We start from the raw sequence: 14,470 nt of genomic DNA, 5'->3' as shown, positions 1-14,470 counted from the left end.
AAATCAAGAGTCAGATGCTTCACTGACTGAGCCACCAGGTGTCTTTCATCTTTTCATTTTATTTTTAATTTTTTAAAAAAGATTTTATTTCTTTTATAGAGAGACAGAGAGAGAAAGAACATGAACAGAGGGAGAAGTAGAGGAAGAGGGAGAAGCAGGCTCCCTGCTCAACCTGACAGGAAGCAAGAGCGTGACAGGGCTCAACCCCAGGGTCCGCAGATCATGACCTGAGCCAAAGGCAGATGCTTAACTGGCTGAGCCACCCAGGCGCTCCCATCTTTTCATTTTATATTATTTATTGATGTATCTTCAATAAATATTCTCTACCCTGAATCACAAGAATATGTTCTTATATACATGTATAAATAGTTTTAAAGTATTGCTTTTAATAGTTAAATATATAAATTATTTAGAATCAATTTTCATGTATGTGTTTACGTACATGATGCAGGCATCCACTGCAATTTATTTTTCAAAACAAGTGACTGCGTCACAGCACCATTTATTGAGTGGTCCATGTTATCTCATATAATCTGAAATTCTAACTCTGATATATATTACATTTCTGAAGGTAATTATTCTAATTAACAATAGGTTAATTGAAAAAACTTTATGAAACCTCTTTATAAAGTACGCATTAATATCTTTATTTTACATAGAACTTGACTAAAGTTGCATGAAAAATGCTACAAATCCTTTTGACAGCAATGCCCACATCCCCAACAAATGGGGAAGTGAGAAAGTCAGGTCATGCAGGGACTTGGGGGACACCAGGAGTTAGTTCCACAAAAACTTAGAAGCCATCACAATGCTTTTAGCAGGGAAGTGACATCTTTGATTTCCATTTTAATGATTCTTTAGCTGTTGAATAAAAAGTGGGTGGTTTATCGCCCTCTCTGATTTATTTCCATTCAGTTTTCCCTCTCTTCCCCTGTGATCCTCTGCACTGTTCCTTATATTCTACATAACAGTGAAACCATATGATAATTGCCTTTCTCCAATTTACTTATTTCACTCAGCATAATACCCTCCAGTTCTATCCATGTCAATCTATGCAAGATAAACCATGAGAGATTCTTAACTCTGGGAAACAAACTGAGGATTACTAGAGGGGAGGTGAGTAGGGGATGGGGGTCACTGGGTGACACGCATTAAGAAGGGCACTTGATGTGATGATCACTGGTTGTGATATGCAACTGATAAATAGTTGAACACTACATCTGAAACTAATGATGTACTATATATTGGTTAGTTGAATTCATATTAAAAAAAAAAGTCACGAGAAGGCAAACATAGTTGAGGGAGGCACCAATTAGATGGCTCTTTCAGTGGTCCAGGTGTGAGATGCTGGCACCTGGATCTCCCAGAGTTCAGTGGAGATGGAGATAAGTGAATGGTTTGGAAATACATTTTGGAGGTAAACACAGTAGATCTTGCTGTTCAAGTGGGTTCAATTGGAGACAGAGAGAAGGAGAAGGGTCAAGGAGGACATGTAGAGTGAGCAGCTGGGTAATGGTGGTGCCCGTTGAGATAGAGAAGCCTAGGGTGTCACGAGGGGAGTCAAGGGACACACCAATTTGTGATGCCTATGTTGTCATGCCTATGCTGCCTAAACAGAATTTTCAGTAGGCACACTTGAGATACAAGTTTGGAACTGGGGCAGAGAGGGAGTCTGGTCTATAGATGTACATTTGGCTTAACTAGTGACTTTAGCTGGGAGATTGACAGAGGAGTGGTTTGATAAGGACTCCTGATTTTGGTGAACTGGAGAGCCAATGGGAAATGACATTGGAGACAGTAAAAGCAGATGAATCTTTCAAGAAGCTCAGATTCTTGAGAGACCAAAGGCAGAAGAAACAGAACTAGAGGTGAACAGAGGGTTAGGCAACTTTATTTATTTATTTTTTTAAGATGAAAGGGATGTGTGGAAGGAATTAATACAGAAGTAGTAGTCAAAAATAAGGAAGGAGAGGAAACCTAAAATAACATGACTGAGTCCAGGGGGGTGAGGGGACGGGGTGCAGGGGATGTCCTTTGCTTGGAGGGCAGAGAAGTAGCATGCCATTTCCTAAAAGTGGCAGAGGAAGGTGACACTGTAATGTGATGTCAAGCTGGGTGGTCTGGGTTTACATTGGGCTCTGCTATTCACAAGCAGTAGAACACTTTATTTTTTTTAGATTTATTTATTTATTTATTTATTTATTTATTTATTTATTTATTTATTTATATTTATTCATGATAGACAGAGAAAGAGAGAGAGAGAGAGAGAGAGAGAGAGAGAGAGAGACAGGCAGAGGGAGAAGCAAGCTCCATGCAGGGAGCCCGATGCTGGACTCAATCCCGGGACTCCAGGATCGCGCCCTGGGCCAAAGGCAGGCGCCAAACCACTGAGCCACCCAGGGATCCCCAACTAGAACACTTTATTTTTATTTTTTGTTTTTGTTTTTGTTTTTTGTTTTTTTTTTGAACACTTTAAATCTTACTCTCTTCCCTGGAAACATGGGAATGATGATAGTATCACCCACATGCAGGACTATTATAAGGACTAGATGAGATACATACAACACTTAGCAGAGGGCTCAATAAACATGAGGCCATACTGTATTAATGAATATAGGCTTACATTGATAGGTGGGAAATCAAAGGCATTCACGCTGAGTCCCCCAGATTGCTCGGTGAGGTGGTGTTGGGCTGGATCATGAAGACCACCTGTTTGCAAGAGCTGTTCTGGATGATGGAGAGAGAATGATTGCTAGCACTGCTATCCTTCTGCTGGTGTTGCTATAGCAGGGGAAAATAGTTTAAAATGAGAATAAAGGGCAAGAATTCAGACTGTTCTTTTCCTGGCTGATACAAGTGATGGAGATTGGACTGAATCTCTCACATTCTTGAAACTGGCCCCAAAATGGCATAGAGTGTTCCAGGAAACTGGAAACAAAACCTTCCTTTCTGGGTGGTGCCAGATCTGTGGACATGCTGTCCGTTTGACAGGTTGCCTCTGAAACATGGCAGAATGGGTCCTGTTTTATGTAGAACTTGTTTGGAATTCAACTGGTTTTTTTCTTTCAGGGTATCTATGGTTAATGGGAGGGCAGATTTCAGCTCTTCAAGATTATGCATACCATTTAATCAAATGTAGTTCAGAAGACACATTGCAAGAAGTTCTGATGGGAATCAGAATATAGGGCTGATCCTAGTTCCTTTACTGTCTAACTGTGCCACATTGGTCAGCATCTGGAAAAGGAGGAATGTGGTCTGAACGGTTGATTTTCATCTAGTTCTTCAACCACTTGGCAACACAAGAACCTCACTAAGCAATTCTTGCCTGAGAGGTGATGATTGTTTTTGCACCTTGAAAGTGTATGGATGAAGATCTTGTTAGCAGGAAGATGTCTCCCAATACAACAGAATTAGTGTAATTAATTGATTAATGGGTAATTGTTAATTACTCATTATTCTTTCCTGTTTCCTAATAGGTTTGCTTAAGAAAACATTTATTGTGGGGTGTCTGGATTGTGCAGTCAGTTAGGTGTCGGACTCTTGGTTGTGTCTCAGGTTGTGATCTTGAGCTCATGGGATTGAGCCTCCAGTCAGGCTCAACGCTCAGCATGAAGTCTGCTTAAGACTCTCTCCCTCTCCCTTTGCCTCTCCCCACTGTGCACATGCTGTCTCTTTCTCTCAAATAAATAAATTTTACAAAAAAAAAAAAACACACCCCATTTATTGAAGGCCCTCTTTGCTTTTAGGTGCTTTTAGCACCTAGCTAAAAGTTTGGTAATCACCGAGATAGATCTAGCCCTGTGTTCTTGGGCATGTGACCTTTTAAAAATTATTATTAAACCATTCCCCAAAGGATCTTCATTTCCCAATAGTGTATGTTTCAATACCTCACTTAATGTTTTGGACTCAACTTAATTCTATTCATCAATTATCATGTACTTTGAAGATGATTTTTATTCACATTTGTATGTTTGGTGTCCAGCATAATTCCTGGCACATACAAGATGTGCAATCATATCTGAAAGAAAATATAGTTTGGGAAGGTGTAGTGTGCATCATGTCATTTCTGTTTTGGTACATTATGGAGGGAAGAGTGTAAATGGCAGGGAATTAGCATTTGTTCAGCATTTATTATATAACATTTGTTATGTAACTTTGTGCTACCTTAAATACATTTGTTTATATGATGCTTTTTAATTGCCTGCTTTTTTTAAATGAGAAAATGAGGTCCAGAAATGATGTGTAAGTATTTCATGTTACTTAGCTATTATGTAGCAGAGACCTGATTTAAATCATGATCTGACTCCAAAGATTTTGCTTGTTCAATTTCTACGGATTTTCTACAGTTGCAGGAATTACTGTTGTAATCAGATGCAAAACCCCTCACCAGTGCTATTACATAAGTAAAGTCTCCATGATAATTTGAGGTCTCCAGGTCCCGCCTGCCTAGTGTCAGGCTCTCTCTAGCTTCACTGTCACTGACCACAGAGGTCCCAAAGGCTGTAGACCAGAACAGACCCCAGATGGATGATGGCATGAAATTATAAATTGGAGATAAAATAAGTGCTGTTGTTGTTTTTAACTATGGTGATAATGATGGCTTACACTGACATGATGCTTTACAGCTTGCAAAACACTTGTCCATGTGTCAACGTTCCTGGGAAGTAGGCAAGACGGGTCAGCAAGCTTAGGTCCACCACCTGAACTCGCTGCTGGTTATTGACCTGGCTGAATCTGGTCTTTTTGCCCCTTGTCCGGTGATATGTAGAATCATGAAAGACACCCTTAGTTTAGATTGACCATGTGTATGCCAACTATAGGCTAACCCAGCAGATACACAGATTTATAGCTAGGCTTAAAATAGTAACAACATAATTTCATAACAGCTCACAATTTATTTTTCCTGTTGTCAAGGAAAGATGCCCCTTTCTTCTTTTTTCCTTTGTGCTTCGTAAGAAAACCTAGTTGTGGGTTGCAATCAGGAGCAGATAATGGGGTCCTCTCAGTTTGTTCGATTTCCAGACCATCACAAAGGAAGGAAAAGCTTTTCTGTCATTTGGAAAGGATAATAAACAAGACTCTGAGTCAGGCAATTTGCAAGAGACCTGAGCAATTATGATACTTGAACCTGTTCTGAAAGGAGCTCCCCACCCAAGAAGTTCTTTGTTGAGCTTCTAATGTATCCATCTAAAATTGCAGCCAGTGAGGGCACCAGCAGGCACATCTTGCAAAGGAGCTAAGACATAGTTCACCTCTGAGCTGACCATTCACCAAGAATTATATGCTTCTGTGGGTTTCAATGGGGGTGTTTGTTTTCTTGTCCTCTCTCCTTATCTGAGTTGTGTTCTGTGTCTAGAACATCCCACTTCCTCTGGAGACAGGCAGTTTGGTTTCAAAGAAGCTCGTAATGGATTTAGGAAACATAGTGTCTGGGATTGGTTACCAGCTCCACCAGTCTCCAAAGGGACTTTGTAATCTTGGGAGAAATATTTTGTAAGCCTCATTTCCCTCATCTGTGAAGTGGGAATAAGACTAGACTCAGAGGGTTGAGTGAGGGCAACATAACACTGAAATACTTTGCATATAAAATTGATCTTATTATCTTATTTATCACATATTTTCACATTTATGGAGCTCTCTCTTCTTTTGAAACACACTCTCCATTTCCAACAAATGCTCCTTCCTCAAACTCATTTTAACTTGTCCTTTGTCATTCTTTTTTGGAAGGCTTAGGGCTCTGTGATGGTTAATTTTAATGTGTCAACTTAATTGGGCCATGGTGCCCAGATAGTTGGCCAAATATTATTCTGGATGTTTCTATGAGGTGTTTGGGGGTGAAATTAACTTATAAATCTGTAGATTTTGAGTAAAACATATTGACCTCCATAATGTGGATGAGCCTCATCCAATCAGTTGAAATTCTGAATAGAGCAGAAGACTGACCTCTGCAGAGCAAGAGGGAATTCTGCAGCAGATGGCTTTCAGACTCAAACTGTAGCACTGGCTCATTCCTGGGTCTTTGGCCCGCTGGCCCACCCTGCAGATTTGTACTTGCCAACCTCCAAATTCATGTAATCCAATTCCTTAAAATATATCTCATTCTACATATATACATACATGATTGGTTCTATTTCCCTGGACAGCCCTGATTAATACAAGCTGGTTTGTGATAGCATCCTTCTGAGATTGCCACTAAGCTGAGAAGCTATGGCCCCTCATCAGAGCCTGTAAGCTGCTTGTTCCATCAGGATACTAGGCTGGGAGGCTGGTGCACAATGATCCCCTGGTCAGCCTCCTGCTGCCAACATAACTCTAGCATGATGGGAATGGACCTACCAGTACAAACACCTCATGTAGGATGCTCTGAGGCTCTCATTTCCTTTCTGTGAACTTCCTTTTCCAATAGCCCCAGACAAGGCATATATATTTTCCAGGAATGTTCCTTTTCTGGATTTTGGGAGATTTGGTGACTTTGAGTTTGGCCTTTCTTAAACATCAGTAACACCATTCTACTCCCCTCCTTGGGCACTATGGTGGTTCCCTTCTTCCACCATATTGTGTGCAAAAAATTGAGTGCATCTATCTTCTTCTTGTCCTTTGAATGTGATGTGCTTTTTCTGCCTCCATTATTTTGTACATTTTTCTCATTTCTGAAGTGGCTTTCCTAATTCCACTCAGGGCTGCCCAGTCTTCAACATTCCTCTCAAGTCCCATATATCTCTAAAGACTCTCTCTGATGACTTCTGACTCCTTCTGGCTGCTTCTCCCCTAAACTTCAACAACTCTGAGAAGTCTATATCACTTGGTCTAGTTTTTTAAAAGTGTCTGTTTTAGATCCTTGACTGAAATGAGAGCTTTAAAACTCTAGCATGTGAGAAATGGTTAACTGAAGGGCTACTATTCACTCTACTATTTACCAGAGATAAATGTATAAGATATGGCTTGTATTTTTAAGTGGCTCATATCTAATGGGAAAGAGAGAACAAAATCCAAAAAACAGAAAGTTAAAATGCACTATTATGAGTGTTACAGTAGAGATCTGTACAAAGCCCTTGGGGGAGGGGCTGACTAGAGAAGGGATCCATTGTTGAACACTTATGCTCCCAGCCCTGCACTATGGATGCATGTGTACCATCTTGTTTAATACTTACAACAATCCTGTAGGGAGGACATGGAGCAGTGTCCTTGCCTTCTCAATGAAGCCAGGACAGGAGCGACTTGCCACAGTGAGATTTTGGTGGCATCCACAGGTTTGTTGGCTCCAAAACCTATGCACTTTTCAATTACCCTGCCTCCTAGGACGGTTGATTGCAAACTTCTAGCAAGTCCTGCTCTACCTTTGACCCCCCTCAAACTCTTGCAGTAATTTTTGGGCTATTTGTATCTCTTCTTTTCTCTCACAAGAACTTTGATTTTTACTGAAGATTACCAAGGTAAGACAAGAAACAGATAATAATAGTAAACAAAAGCTCTTCCTTTTTATAGTGTGAAGAAGGCTCTAGTTATCAATTTGTTGTGGAAACCTGAATTTGAAGGAATGAGTTTTAGTTTTTAAATTAATTTATAATTTGTTTGGTAGCCAGACACCATCATTAAAAATCCAACACATGTTCAGATATTCCACCAAATGTAATTATGAAGCAGTATATATTTTGATGAATTTGTAATAAAGCCTTTATCTTTTCAGCTGGGTTTGTTTACCTCAAGAAATAATAGACTCAACTATGCTTTTCATAGGGAAGAAGGGTAGAAATAATGAAGGAAGGAAAGAGTAGAAGAAAAGATGGAAGTGTGGGCCAAGAGGGTGGACCACTGCAAGGCATTCTGGGAGTGACAGTCCACCAGTAGCTCTGGATCCACTGGACATGGAGTACCTGCACTCTTTCCCTTCAGGATAGAAGGGATATGTTTAAGATTCTCTATTCACCCCTTCAGGTCAGAGGAGTTTCTCTCACTGCGGGGCTTTCTGAGGTTGGAATATCATAGACTGGGGGGGCTTAAAGAACAGGCCTTTATTTCTCACAGTTCTAGAGGTCAGGAAGGCCAAGATCAAGTTGCTGGCTGATCTGGTTCCTAGGAAAGATCTACTCCCTGACAGAGATGGATGCCCTCTTGCTCTATCCTCACATGGCATGGAAAGGATACCTGGGTCTTTTCCTTCCCTTTTAAGGGCACTGATCCCATCATGACAGCCTCAACTCTGTGACCTTATGCAAACCCAATTGCTTCCCAAAGTCCTCACCTCCAAACACTATTGCACTGGGAATCATAAATCATGGCTTCAACATATGGATTTGGGGGACACAAGCATTTGGTCTATACAGAGGGCTCCTCCTCCTGCTCACACACACTCTCTCTCAAATAAATAAGTAAAATTTAAAAGAAAGAAAATATCGCCCAAAGACACTTTACTAATTTTTTGTGTAAAGTACAAGGCACACAATAAGTGGCCATTCGATAAATTGTAGTTTTTTCTTCCTTACTTGTACCTTAATGTTCTTTGTTTTTGTCTCTCCACTCAACTTTGCACACTTTAGGACCTGAATCCATGTAAGACCTGAATCCATGACTCAATCATGTTTGTATCCCCCACAGGTTCTATCACACAGCATCACCCACACATACAGTCAGTACTTGACCAGCACTGGAGAAGACAGTGATCCCTATTAGTCTGAAATCGTTTTAATTCAAATCTTCGTGTTAGGAAACCACTCTGCCTGCCTTTGCCAGTGTCATGAAAGAGTCCACTTTACTTTAGAATGGGGTTCTTTCTACTAAGAGGTGCTCAGTGTTTGTGGAATGGATAGATGCCGAGCATGCTGGGTTCTCCTTGTTGTGCCTGCGCTGGATTTAAGTTGATCTCATGAGGACAGAGAGCTCCTGGGTCTTCATCTTGCCTCTTCCTGGGCCTTGCATGGGGATCAGTGCTTGAGAAAGGGTTTGCTGAACTGAACTGTGTGGAAAGAACCTTGGGTCTCAGTGTGGCCACACGAAGGCAGAGAAGCAAAGAGAAGAGGCCTGGGTAAACTTTAAAGAGGGAGAAAACCCTGTCAGAACACAGACATGGAAAGCCACTCTCTCATTTCTCTTCCTTGATGCCCATTTCAGGGACATCCCTAGAAGAACAAGGAAGAGGCCACAGTTCCTACAATGAGAGATGAGGGACTGACATGTCAGGTAGATAGATCAGGACAGAAGACCAAGGTAGCCCACAGGGCTGGCTCTTCCTCCTCTGCCCTCAACCCTGCCAGGCTGGCCATGGCTTGTTCTGGACTTTCCCGACACAGTCCCATGGAGCAGACAGAGCTGCTTGCTGAGAGAGAGAAAGTGTGAGCAGGGCAGATGCTGAGGGCAGGCACTACAGCAGAGGTGCCAGGAGAGCTCTTTTATTTTATACTTGGATTTACAAGTATAATGAGGTTTCATCTTTTGACTGCCAGCCTACCATCCATCAATCCATTCCACTGGAGGCAGAGACCAGGTCCTGTTGGGCCTTTGAAATGTTGGTTTGTTCCCTTCTCCTGCCTCGTAGGCCCAGTAAACAAAGGGAATGGAGCTACAGATGGAAGTTTGCGGCACGCATGTGTCTGGGGGCAGGCAAGTCTGCGGCTGGTGTCCCTGCCAGGAAACACACCAGCTGGTACTGTTTTTGCGTCTGCTCTCCTCAGCTCCAACTCCAACAGGGAGCAAGTCAGAGAACTGATGTGCTAAGCCTGCCTTCTTTCTCCCTCCAGCTTCCATTCTGGGTTTATACATTCTTGGCATAAGGGCTTCCCAGCTGTAGGCCCTGCTTCCTGGTCCTCCTGGTACCGAGGCTGTGATGATTGGCCCTCTGGGATGCAGGGAGGAGGTGGATGGCTTCCTGCACCTGCTCTGCCTTGCATTAGGGACTTCCTCTTCTCACCCATTATGCTAAGACAGCCTAGTACTATTAGTACTAAGTACTTAGTACTAAAATGGACTATTTCTAGTTCATTTTAGGGGAAAGTTGGATTGAATTCTCTCTTCAGAAAGGGAGCCTCTTGGATAATGCTAGTGCTGAATTTTGAGAGCAGACAGCCTGGATCTCACATTTAAGACTATCCATCCAACACTTCTGGGTTCCTCAAAGTAGAGACAATACAAGCTTTTTGAAATAATTATAATTCATAGCTTTATGGGTGAGAGACTTTGGGAAGTTACTTACTTAACCTCCCTAACTCTCAGTATCTTTATTTACAGAATGAAGAAAGAAAGAAAGAAAGAAAGAAAGAAAGAAAGAAAGAAAGAGAAAGAAAGAAAGAATCTATCTATCCATCCATCTAATCATCTGTTGATCGTTTACTTACCTAGAAAGAGAAAGTTTCAATTCCAATCATCTCCTGGTCTTCTACCCCTATGAGTGGTGCTATGTGTGTAAAAATCTCACAGGTTTCCAAAACTCATTATATAATGCGTTGTTTATAATTTTGGGTTTGCTAATGTTAATCTTTCAAATCATGTATCAGCATATGTGTGTATGAATATTTGCATGTGTTTGTGTGTCATTCTTTAAAACTCTATCTTGAGAGGCATATGGTATCATGATGGTACTCTAAGGTCCAAATATCCAGATTGGGTCTTGGCTCTGCTATTCACTAGCAATTTCACCTTAGACAAGTGTTTTTTTTAAATTTTTATTTATTTATGATAGTCACAGAGAGAGAGAGAGAGAGAGAGAGAGAGAGAGAGAAAGAGAAGCAGGCTCCATGCACTGGGAGCCTGACGTGGGATTCCACCCCGGGTCTCCAGGATCACGCCCTGGGCCAAAGGCAGGCGCCAAACCGCTGCGCCACCCAGGGATCCCAGACAAGTGGTTTAATCTCTTTGTAGTTTAGTTTTCTTTTATAAGATGATGATAATAGTGATAATGTATATCTTTTGGTGATGTAGTGAGATTCAATGGGTTTACATAGTCATTACTTAGAACAATGCGTGGTATATGGTGTGCTATATAGGAGTTTATTGTTGTGGAGGATGGCCAAGGAATGTGATATCAGAATGTCTTACTCTCAGGGAGTTGTCTATTGGTATATAAACATATTTACCTTTTATGCATAAGACCCTACAATTTTGCCATCAGAGATTATTATTCCATGTGAAGTCCCCTTCACTCCTAATGGTCTTTGTCTTTTCCTTCTTTCCTTGTCCTCTTCCAACTTCTCCACTTTAAGTACCCCTACCCATGTTGTCCCACTGCCCTCTTTCATGAGAATGGGGACCCTGCTCATGTCCCTTTTGTGCCATATAAAGATATATGGGTGTATGCACATACACAAATATATACTTAAATATGTAATATAAGTAATGATTTCAATGTCATCAGGAACTGAGATTCTCCTTATTAGAAAGATAAGATACAAGTAAGACAAACCACCGATATGTTTTCTCATAAAAAGAAAAAATGAGTTAGTTCTGTCCATTGAAAAAAAATCTAGAAATAATGACCAATCCAGTAGCAATGCAGACCTTCATCCTAATTTTAGTATCCGAATAACATTTCTCACAAAAGAACTGAGTTTTCTTGGAGAAATACATGACTACTGGTCTGAGACAGGGGATGTATAGGATGAGTGTGAGATATCTTGTCATGCCAGAAAGCAAGGAAGCTATCATAGGCCCTTGGAATCATGTTAAAATGACTCAGGAGCAATATGAAGTTGCTTTCAACAGCTGAAGATGGAAAAAAATGTAAACATTCAAAAGGAATAATAGCTGCAATATAATTAAATACATCAAATATATAAAAAAAACACAAGAGCTCATAACAATATTTTAAACATACAAGAAAGTCACTGGTTACTTTTAGAAGATTCTAGACACTGCATTAATTATTGAGAAAATTAATAAAGGAAAATCAAGAGAAACATATAGCACTTAACCTTATTCCCTTTACCTCCATAGAACTAAATACACCTCAAAATACAGTCATATACACGTAGATATACATAGTAGATGCCTCCTGACGGAACTTCATCATACCATAAAAAATGACTAAAAATTGAACTTGAAGACGATCAAACCTCTACATTTAACTAATGGTCTCCAGGAAATGCAGAAGATAGAGGAATATATTAAATACCACCACAATCTTGAAACTCAGCGAAATCTAGAATGTGGGAAACTTTACTGGTAAAGGTCAAATGATACATAACTTCAATAACATTGAAAGGGAAAACAAAAGAGGTAGACGAAGCACAATGATAAAAAAGAAATTAAGAGACATATTAATCGATGTAATAAGGAAGTGGAAGAACTCTGAGCAGACTGGATATTTGATGCTAGGATGGAGTTAGTGTCACATTTTTAGACATGATAATGGGATTGTAAATACACTTTGAGAAAAGGTCTTCTATTTGAGAGTTATATACTGAAATATTTATAGATGAAATAGTATAGCGTCTATACTTTGAAATTTGAAATCTATATACTTGAAATGCTTTGGAATTATCTGGTGTTAGGGGGTAGGGAAGGATAAGTAAAATAAAATTCACCATGAATTGATAATTGTTGAAAACTGGAAATGGATACATGGGGTTTTATTATATTGTTCTCTCTGTTCTTGTATATGTTTATACTTCTCCCTAATAAGTATCTTAAACCCAAAGAAAAAGCAGTGGTGGCCCTACTCTTTTCATGGAATTTCTCCATAGTCTGCTCCCTAGGCTCCTCCTTAAAAACCCTCACTCCTTTCTGCCAATCTTGGCTCCACCAGCTGGTCACATCTTGATCCAGGCCTTATAGGTGGAGGCCTTCATTGAATGAACTGTCTGACTTTAATTTTTTCTTTGTTACAGAATGACATTTCTCTTGTTTTGTTTTTCCACCCCACCATCATCCTAGATCTTGATCTTGCCCCACTTCAAGACAGTTACTCACATGCAAATCCTAAGCTTCTGGGAATTTATTTATTTATTTATTTGCACTTTGGAATTGACTTTTTCTTTTTCCTTTTTTTTTTATAAATTTATTTTTTATTGGTGTTCAATTTGCCAACATATAGAATAACACCCAGTGCTCATCCCATCAAGTGCCCACCTCAGTGCCCGTCACCCAGTCACCCCCACCTCCCGCCCACCTCCCCTTCCACCACCCCTAGTTCGTTTCGCTTCTGGGAATTTATGACACGATCCTCATACTTTGTCTCAGTTATCCACTCAAGTTGTTTTGGGAATTGTCCACTATCTTCTCTTCCCTTCCATATAGTCAGTAAAATGGTGCCTTGGAGATATGGCACTTTGGGGAAGGCAAGTGGGACTTTAAGAGCAGTGAAAACATAAAGTGCTAGGGAAGAGGCCTACAGTGGGATGACTGAACATCCTCATCCTACCCATCCCCAACTGTTTGCCTCCTCTTCTATCAAGAGAGAAGTATGGTGGGTAGAAGAAGTATGGTACCATCTTTTCTAGAAGGCATGTCCAGAACTGTTACTAGCTAATATAGAGGGCTTTAAAAAGGAAACCAGACCAGGGAAAAGGTGAATGAATTGTTTGCCTACGAGGGTGACCTTTGGTCCCAGTTTGCCCAGGACTGAGGACTTGGAATTTCCAGCTTAAAACAAGAAAGTACCAGGCAAACCAGGACACATTGTCACCTTATAGTAAAATCAAGGTTACATTTCTTAGAAGGTTACATTTCTTAAAGTCCCCGTCATGTGAGTGGATAGATTCTTTTGTAATTGGAGATAAGTCCATTTTCTTCAGTAGAAAATTAATATTACTGTGATAATGTATACTTGCTTTTGAGTAATTAACTGGCCTCAGCCAAATGTAGTAGGATTCAGAGCATCCACTGTCTTTCCCCAACGCATGAGACCACCTTCATGGTTTTTCATACATGGTTTTTATGTATGGAAATCTAGGCAAAGAAAATCTCTAACACTTGGCTGAGATCTTATAGTTTCGAAACAACAATATCAATATTACTACTAACAATATAATTACTGAAAAGACTTCCTTTCTAGTTGTTGTTTTTGTCTTCAGAGGGATGTATCAAAAAGGGATGTATTCTAAAAGTCCGTTAAAAAAATTCTTTTTTCTGAATGGTTAAGTGACTAACTCCAAACACAATTAACTTTGCTTGTTTCATTTGCTTTAGATTTTTAGGATCTCTCATTTTTAAAATTTAAGAACTTTTAGTTAAAACAATGTGGTTGGGACACTGTTAGGTTGGCCAGGAGGGAATTTTGACTTCTTTTTCTATTCAAAATCCCCATCCTTTAGTAGGAATGTAAAATAATGCAGCCACAATGGAAAACAGTATGGGGGTTCCTCAAAAAATTAAGAATAGTGGGGAACCCTGGGTGGCTCAGTGGTTTAGCACCTGCCTTTGGCCCAGGGTGTGATCCTGGAGTCCCAGGATCAAATCCTGCATCAGGCTCCCTGCACGGAACCTGCTTCTCCCTCTGCCTGTGTCTCTGCCTCTCTCTCTCTCTCTCTCTCTCTCAATCTCT

General features: G+C 40.4%; 1 protein-coding gene across 2 annotated transcripts in view; it reads left to right on the top strand.

Moving 5' to 3' along the window:
* LOC144301242 (uncharacterized) overlaps positions 1–14,470 on the top strand; it is a 417,552-nt gene that overhangs the window by 96,861 nt on the left and 306,221 nt on the right. The window contains exon 6 of one of the 2 annotated variants that reach the window (XR_013368046.1): positions 10,222–10,259. The exons of the other annotated variant lie outside the window; for it this stretch is intronic. The gene's annotated coding sequence lies outside the window, so the exon portion shown is untranslated. Of the gene's footprint in view, positions 1–10,221; positions 10,260–14,470 lie in introns of those variants that run through there. 2 annotated transcript variants of the gene reach the window in all.

This window comes from Canis aureus, chromosome 2 (assembly GCF_053574225.1).
Source record: "Canis aureus isolate CA01 chromosome 2, VMU_Caureus_v.1.0, whole genome shotgun sequence".
Taxonomy (NCBI): domain Eukaryota; kingdom Metazoa; phylum Chordata; class Mammalia; order Carnivora; family Canidae; genus Canis; species Canis aureus.
The sequence above is the reverse complement of the archived record's forward strand: the minus strand, read 5'-3'. Positions and strand labels throughout refer to the sequence as shown.